Genomic DNA, 8,854 nt, shown 5'->3' on the forward strand with positions numbered 1-8,854 from the left:
CCATGGTGGGAGGAGGCCAGAGAGGGCGGGCGGCCTCCCCGGAGTGGCCTCTGCAGGCTCCGGAGGGCCCCGGCGCACTGGGTGTGAGTTAAGGCAGGAAGTGGTGTGGCCTTACCCTGGCCAGGCAGGAAACGTGGTGCCCAGGGCCTCGCAGGAACCTGTGTCCCCGGGTACAGCAGTGTCCGCTCCTGATGTGGGCCCACGGGGACATTGTGGGGACATCACGGGGATGTCATGGGGACATCACGGGGTCATCACAAGGACATCACTGGGACATCATGGGGACCCGCCGTGCTGCGGGGCGCTGGGCTGGGGGCCGAGTGCTTGTCTCCCCTCACTGGGAGCTCCTCCTGCGTCTCCCGCCCAGCTGTGGAAGCCTTTGCTTCCGCGGGCCATGCACTGCAGCCCCTGCTGCCCCCGTGTGGCTGAGGGACGCAGGGCGGAGCCAGGATTCTGTCCCAGCTCCCGCTGTACCAAGGCGCCAGCCCTAGGACCTCGCTCGGAAGCTGCTGAGGACACGGCTCTGCCCCGTGACCCTGTAGGGCCCGGGAAGAAACCTGGCAGGTGGACATGGCTCAGGGCCGGCCAACCCCAGGACAGGGCTCAGGCAGGGACAGCTGGGTGGGCAGCCCCACACAGGCCCACCAGGAGCACACGGCCCAGGACCCGTGGTGGATCCAGGGTCGCAGGGTGGAGTCCGGGATTCTGTCCTAGCTCCTGCTGTACCTTGGCGCCAGCCCCAGGCACTGGCCGGCCAGAGGGCAAGGGGGTGCAGGCAGGGACAACTGGGTCTGGGGTCCAAGTCTGGGCAGGGCCAGGGCTCTGTGCACAGCGGGTCAGGCTGGGGGTTGCAAGGGAAGTCGCAGGGACCCCCAGTTCCCTCCCCTCTGTACACCTGTGCATGCCCCAGAGTCTCCGGAAATCCGGGATCCATAGCCACAGCTCCCAGGCGTCCCCGCGGAGGCTGGCCCGGGCAGCACGGGGAGTCCCAGGCAATGAGGGGCGCCACGTTGGTCAGTTCCCAGGCTTTGCCTTGATGGGGGCTGGATGGGTGAACTGCGTCAGATGAGCCGGCACAACACATGGGGGCTTGGTGGTTAAGACCCTGACGCCCCCTACTGGAGGCTCCGGCTTCCTGCGCCTGCGTGCCTGGGAGGCTGTGGTGATGAAGCAATGACTGGGGTCTCAGCCCAGTGCGGGGGACCTGAACTGAGCTCCTGGCCTGGCTTCAGCCCCAGCTGGTGGCTCTGTGGCATAGCCGCTACTGTCACCCAGGAGGCAGCTTTCCACACACTGACCCCCGCAGCAGGGGCGGGCTCACACATGGGGACACGTCATTGGTCCGCAGGGCGTGGGGAAGGGGCAGGAGCCCTCGGTGTGGTTTCTGGGAGGCAGGGCCAGGCAGCTGAGGGTGGCCAGCTGAGCAGCTTCCCCAGGGGCTGGCTTGGGGTCCTGCACCTGCCGTGGGGAGGTGAGAGCCGCTGAGGGTGGCCTCGGTGTGAGCGGTGTGAGGGCCATCGAAGAGGGGGCTGGGCGTGGTTCAGGATTGGTTCTGGACTGATAGGCAGGTTCTTACCTCTAGGAATCCACACCCTGGGGAGGGGCAGTGTCAGTGTACCCAGCTGTGTAGAAAATAAGACACGTGGTTAGGGCATCTAGCTTATTTGCATAAGATTTGTTAGAGGCTGGCGCCTCCTGCAGCGCCGGCATCCCATGTGGGCACCGGTTCAAGTCCTGGCTGCTCCTCTTCCAATCCAGCTCTTTGCTGTGGCCTGGGAAAGCAGTAGAAGATGGCCCAAGTCCTTGGGCCCCTGCACCCACGTGGGAGACCTGGAAGAAGCTCCTGGCTCCTGGCTTCAGATCGGCGCAGCTCCGGCCATTGCAGCCATTTGGGGAGTGAACCAGCAGATGGAGGACCCCCCCACCCCGCCTCTTTGTAACTCTGCCTTTCAAATAAATAATAAAAATCTTTTTCTTTATTTGACAGGCAGAGTTAGACAGTGAGAGAGAGACAGAGAGAAAGGTCTTCCTTCCGTTGGTTTACTTCCCAAATGGCCGCTACAGCCAGTGCTGTGCCGATCCGAAGCCAGGAGCCAGGTGCTTCCTCCTGGTCTCCCGTGCGGGTGCAGGGGCCCAAGCACTTGGGCCATCCTCCACTGCCTTCCCGGGCCACAGCAGAGAGCTGGACTGGAAGAGGAGCAGCCGGGACTAGAACCTGGCACCCCAACCGGGACTAGAATCTGGCGCCCATAGGGGATTCTGGCGCTGCAGGCGGAGGATTAACCAAGTGAGCCACGGTGTCCCTGAAAATCTTTTTGAAAAAGAGAATATTGTCTCCAATATTTTCCCTGTGTCATTTTGATTTCAGCATATATAAATTTTTAAAAAGATTTATTTTATTATTCGAAAGGCAGAATTGCAGAGAGAGCGCGGGAGAGATAAATGTGGAGACATCTTCCATCCACATATGAATGTGATGGCCAGGGCTGAGCCAGGCTGAAGCCAGGAGCCAGGAGTTTCTTCCAGGTCTTCCACTTGGGTGCAGGAGCCCAAGCACTTGGGCCATCCTCCACTGCTTTCCTAGGTGCATTAGCAGGGAGATGAATTGGAAGTGGAACAGCTGGGACTCGGACCCAAATGGGAAGCGGGAGCTACAGACGACAGCTTTTCCGGCCAGCCCACAGCGCCAGGCTGGAGAATACAGAATTTTTAAGACCCATTTTCCTTGGGGCTGGTGGTGTGGCGTAATGGGTTAAGCCACAGCCTGCAGCTCTGGAATCCCACATGAGCGCTGGTTCAGGTCCTGGCTGTTCCACTTCTGATCAGAGAAGGGCCCAAGTAAGTGGGTCCTCGCCACCCACGTGGGAGACCCCGATGGAGTTCCAGGCTCTCCGCTTCGGGCTGAGCCAGCCCTGGCCATTGCGATCATTTGCAGAGTGAACCAGTGGATGGAAGACCTCTCTCTCTGTGTAACTCTGCCTTTCCAATCGATCTTTTACACAAATAATTTTCCTTTATGCTTCCATTTTTAACCTTATAAAGACAATAGCATGCGGTTGAAATCATGATACGGTCATCAGACACTGGCCTTGCGTGGGCCACTTACAGCGAGAACCTGGGGACTTGGGCATGCCTCTGTGTGCCTCAGTTTCCCCCCGGGGCAATGCCCAGTAGATGCATCCAGGCAGCGCTTGGAGATGGGCTCTGAGTATGTGGGGAGAGGCCAGGGCTGGGGATGCCGCCTCTCCCCGCCTGCCCGTCCATTGTCACATTCTCCAGACTCCATACAGAGCGCGAGGGAGGGTGGACGTCCCTGAATCACAGGTGAGCTGTGGGCAGAAGCCTCGCAGGATGACAGAGTAAAAGCAGCACAACACCGCCACCTAGTGACAAGCCTGTGAAGTTACGCGGTGACAGCTGCAGAAGGCAAAACCCCACACCCGTGTGTCCCCCTAGAAAAAGCTGCATCAGACATCGCGTTGTGGCTGGGAAGCAAGCGCCCTGCAGGCTCTGTCCGGGCCCGCCGCCTCTCCTTGCAAGGCCCTTGGAATCATTGCAAGCTTTGTCCTTCTCCTCCGGGGGCTGTGGGAGTCTTCAGTCCACCGGGCCGGGCGCTGGCTCACCAGGGATGCCCCTGTCATTCATCAAGCATTGCTGCCCTCGCTGGGGACCGGCCCTCTAATCAGGACGGTGTGGCACTAACTGGGCGCAGCTCCGGAGCATGGGGGTGGGGTCGGGGAGACCCCAGGAGACAGTAGGAGCTGGACTTCCGGAAGTGGGCAGAGCCGGGCTGGTCCCCAGGGCAGACCCCTCACCACTGTGTCCCCTGGGCAGGTGCCCTGGAGTTGGTTTCTCACTGATAAAATGGGGAGGAGCCATGTCCTTGAGGGTGATGGCGGGAATGGCGACCCCCAGGTGTCCCCGTCTCGTGCTCACGCCCAGTCGGAGAGCCCCGTCCTCTCCTTTCGGGGTTTGTGCGCCCACCAGGGTCCGTCCTCCCGACTCTCTCGCTCTGCACCTCAGTGACTGTGCGGGGCCCTTCCCTGCCAAGGTCATCCCAAGGTCACCTGTTTACCAGGAGCCCCCACGATGTGCCGCCTGCTGTAGTTTCTCCAGGGTGACCTGAGTCTTTGAAAACACTCCAGAGCCAACACGTTGGAAGCGCCACTTATTCAAACAAACCAGAATGCTCTATTTCCACTCGGGTTCACCTCCGAAATTGGTGGAACACACAAGCATAAAAAGATTAGCAAACTGCAGGGCAGAAGGGCACAGCGGCAGTCTGGACCCGGGTCGGTGGCCACAGGGCCCCTTGACAGGCGGGACGAGGGTCTCGGTGCTCCTGGTCCCATGGCGACTTTTCGTTGAAATCCATTCGGTGTTTTGGAAATAGAAGAAAATCCCGTAAGGGAAGTAGGTCATTTTCAGCATTTTTGGGGACACAAGCCTGCAGCACTGGCATTCCACATGGGCCCTGGTTCGAGTCCCAGCTGCTCCACTTCCGCTCTTTGCTATAGCCTGGAAAAGCAGCAGAAGATGGCCCAAGTCCTTGGGCCCCTGCACCTGCGTGGGAGACCCAGAAGAAGCACCCGGCTCCTGGCCTCAGATTGGCCCGGCTCCAGCTGTGGGGGCCCTTTGGGGGGTGAGCGAGCAGATGGAAGACCTCTCTCTCAGCTCTTCCTTCCCGCTCTCTGTGTAGCTCCTTGGAATAAAATACATCTCGTAAAAAGCCTCCAGGTTTCATACCGCTAGCAACAAAAACCACAAATTGCATAAGAAATCGTCAGGCATTTTGTTTTCCATGATTTCACTCTGGATGAGCAGGTCGGAGTCGGCTTTGTCCAGCGCCCTCCCCTGCGTCTCACCTCTTAGTGTCTTCCTAACACTGCTTCCAGGAGCACCGGCCTCAGAATGGAGGCAGGTGCAGTGAGGACGCTCAACCAGGGAACTTTCTGGAGCCTCCCGGCCCTTTGGAGACCTGGCCCCTAGGACACTGCTCTGTCCGTGGCCTGTGACTCATGGCACGGCTCCAGTCCCACCTACGTGGCCGTAATCCTGTGGCAAAATCTCAGCCCGAGGGGCTCTCAAGGGTCCCACAGGGGCGACGGCTGGGCTCAGCCGACTGAACTCCTTGTTAGAGATGCACCCTCCCACCCACGGTGGCCCCACGGTTCACTCGGACTGCAGGGGCGACGGCTGTGCTCAGCTGACCGAACTCCTTGTTAGAGATGCACCCTCCCCCCACGGTGGCCCCACGGTTCACTCGGACTGCAGTGCGTGGGATGCCCTCTGTGCCACGTGCAGTGTAGCCATCACCCGATTCCCCGTCTGTGCAGGCTGCGGCCTGGCTGCAGAGGCAACCGATGGGCTGCACCACGGCACGCTGCCTGCGCCCCGGGAATCACCCAGCTTCATCGCCCTGGCGGCCCCCCCAGGCCAGCCGGGGCACGGGGGGCGCCCTAGGCAGGCACCCTGTGCCGCTCTGGCCGCAGGCTGGCTTCCAAGCGGTCGGGAACATCCGTGGCGCCTCCTGGCCCAGCCGTCAGCAGAGCTTGGCTGCCCCGGCCGCTGACGGGTTACGTCTGAGGATGCGGGATGGGGGGAGGTCTGAGGCGGGGAGAGGACCCTGTTCCCCGCAGCTCTGTGTGTTCCCGGCATCGCTCACCACTCTGATCGATCTCTGGGAGACCAAGGCTCTGCGGGTGCACTGACTGTCGGCCCCGGCTCCCCGCCATGGTCTGTGTCCCCCAGCCGGACAAGGCCCTCGGCCCACTCCGCGGTGACCCTCTGACCCAGCCAGGCCCTGGCCCAGTCTGGATGCCGTGGCTCGTGCTCAGGGGGCACCACTCAGGAGCCGGTGCAGTGCACTTCCCTGGGCCCCTGGGCACCCGACGGCACTGCACCCTGCGGTGACTTCAAGCTGCTGGGGCCGCCGGGGGCCGCGGGTGAGCTACGGAGCAGGGCTTAGGGCCGACAGCAGCGACACCAGGAGTCTCCCGTCCCCCTCAGGCTCCTCTCTGGGAAGTAACTGACCGATGTCCTGGAGGAGGGGCGTGGCCAGGAAGTCCCTGTGCTCAGTGAGGTGGGATGGACCTGGCTGGAAGCGGTTAGGTCCTGGTGACTCCGTAGGACCGTCCAAGCTGCTTGGACCCCAGAGGTCACTCGCACTTCCCAGGTCACGACCTCGAATGTGCAGCCTGAGGCCTGCGTGCGAGTGCAGCCTCTCTCGTGTTGTTAGAACAGGCGGATCCCAGGCACGGCTACAGCGAGAGCGGCTGGGGCACACTGTTCCCCTGGGCCGATCACCCGTCCCTGGCGGCTCCTTTGGGAAACCCCTAAAAGCAGGCCGGGTGGGGGACGGGGGTGACACGAGCCGGCTCCGGGCCCTGGGGCTGTCTCAGCTGGTCCAGGCCTTCGGGACCCACTGTGGGGTAAGCACGGCTCCTCCGGCTCCTCGCCCTCCTGGCTCCCCCAGATGCCAGAACCTGCCAAGTCCCAACCGAGCCCTGTCTGCATCCCTTGAATGAACCAAGCCTGCATGGCCTGGGCACCGCACAGGCCACTCGGCCACGGCTTCTCACACCAAGGTGGACGGCGACACCGGGCTCCAGCTGGCCTGTTCTTGGAGCTGGGGGCTCGTTTGCAAGAGCCACGGTGCTCGTGAGGATGAAAGACATCTGGGGCCTCCCGGAACGCAGCAGCTCTTCTGAAAGAGGCACCCACCACCCGCTCAGTCTCTCGGCAGAGTTCTAGTCCCTTTTTTTTTTGTAAAGATTTGTTATTTATTTATTTGAAAGTCAGAGTTACACAGAGAAGGAGAGACAGAGAGAGAAAGAGACAGAGAGGTCTTCCATCCGCTGGTTCACTCCCCAGTTGCCTGCAAAGGTCAGAGCTGCGCTGATCCGAAGCCCAGAGCCGGGAGCTTCCTCCGGGTCTCCCAGGTGGGTGTGTGAGATCTGAGCCTGGATCAAGGTGTAAGTATTTTAAATTAGGCCTCCATCTTGTAACTTGGGCCTGACCAGGCCCTGAACCCTAAGCCAAAAGTAAATAAATGAGCTCACCTTGCGATAAACTCTCCTAGCAACAGCCGATTAACAGATAACAGAGAAATACCTAGAATCCCTGGTGTCTTCTCAGGGCAGATAAGGTGACTGATAGCTACCCGAGACCCTGCGGTTCGGCTCGTACACCCCAGCAGCTCGGACCCTATGCTTCGGCCAATCAATTCAGAAGGCATCCACCCCAAAGCCATCCAGCCACCTTTAGCAGGTCCGTTCCCGCCACTGGACGCACTAACCAATTCTAGGAGATGTCCTTTGAATTTCCCGCGGGATGAGATGATTCGCTAAATGGTACCATGATGTATAGAATGTCCCTGAAAACCCTACAAAAACCCTGTTCTGAAGGGTCGGGGCTCCCAACTCAGACCCTCTGTGTCGGTGTTGATTGAGAGACCAGGCCGGACCTGCAATAAAACTCTCGTGTGCTTTACAGCGGTATCGGCTCCTTGGTGGTCTTGGGGACGACTGCACTGGGCATTACAGGTGCAGGGGCCCAAGCACCTGGGCCATCTTCCACTGCTGTCCCAGGACACAGCAGAGAGCTGGATCGGAAGTGGAGCAGCCGGGACCCAAACCAGTGTTTATATGGGATGCCAGCACGGCAGGTGGCGGCTTTACCTGCTGTGCCACAGCGCCGGGGGGGGGGGGGGGGGGCGGCGGCAGATTTCTTATTCCCTCCCCCACTCACACATATTTCCCCAGCTTTGCTGTTTAATTGGCAAACCACCGTGTGCTCACACCTGAAATTCCTAAACCCACGAGAATGCGCGTTCTTTTTAGAGATTTTATTTATTCTTTGAGAGGTAGAGTTACAGAAAGAGAGAGAGAGAGAGAGAGAGAGGCCCTCCACCTTTTGGTTCACTCCTCGAATGGCCAGGAGCGTCTTCCGGTCTCCCATGCAGGAACTTGATTGTTGATGTTTATGGAACAGACGGCTGGATGGTGATTGGTACCTGGGGACATCAGATGGCCCTGGGGCCGGAACTTGGAAGCGAGCTGTGTGGCAGCTCCGGCAGGCAGGCACACACGGAGAGGAGCTGGCGGGCGCCAAGGCTAGCACACTGGTCCACACCCTCTGCCTGCCTCGCGCTTCTCTCCAAGACCCGTGCCCGGCTCCCGGGAGTCGTTGCCGCTGTGGCTCTGGGAATCACGACAGTGTGCGGTTTTAGGCAGCCACAGACCCGAGATTTCTTTCTCCGTGTTCCTGGAAGTGTCTGGAAGTACTTCCAAGTATTCCCAAGTGGAATGGGATCAGGGAAAACACTCACGCCCACCCACAGGGCCGCCTTCTGGTTTTTTGTTTCATTAAGTTTCTTTACAGACTATCTCTGGGCCATTAGCCTGGGAGCTGCGTCCATCTTCCAAAGGGACTGCGTCTCCTGAATCTCTTCGTTATCCATGAAAGGAACCCAAACGTCCACATTCTTAAGCCACTGGTGTCGTGCCATGGAGAAAGCGGCAGCAAAGCCAGATCCAAAATGCCGAGTCGTCACCATCCGCAGGTTCAAAATGCCAAGTCGTCCTCACCAGCAGCCGCCACTGGTTGCCCCTGGACAGCGGCAGATTCCCCCTGGGCCCTCTCACGCGGCTCCTGCCGATCGTGGAGGCTGTGGCCTGCAGAGGCCTGGCCCAGCCGGCCCGGCGCTATCGGCCGAGACAGCAGGAGGGAGGTGTGGCGGCACCATGCCACCGCTCGCTGCTCCCACGGCTCTGCCCCGGGGTTCAGAAGAAACACAGAGCCGCGCGGGGTGGGTGCGGCTCTCGCCTTCTCCGGGAGTGGAATCAGTGCTCAG

This window comes from Lepus europaeus, chromosome 2 (genome assembly GCF_033115175.1).
Source record: "Lepus europaeus isolate LE1 chromosome 2, mLepTim1.pri, whole genome shotgun sequence".
In the NCBI taxonomy this organism is placed as follows: domain Eukaryota; kingdom Metazoa; phylum Chordata; class Mammalia; order Lagomorpha; family Leporidae; genus Lepus; species Lepus europaeus.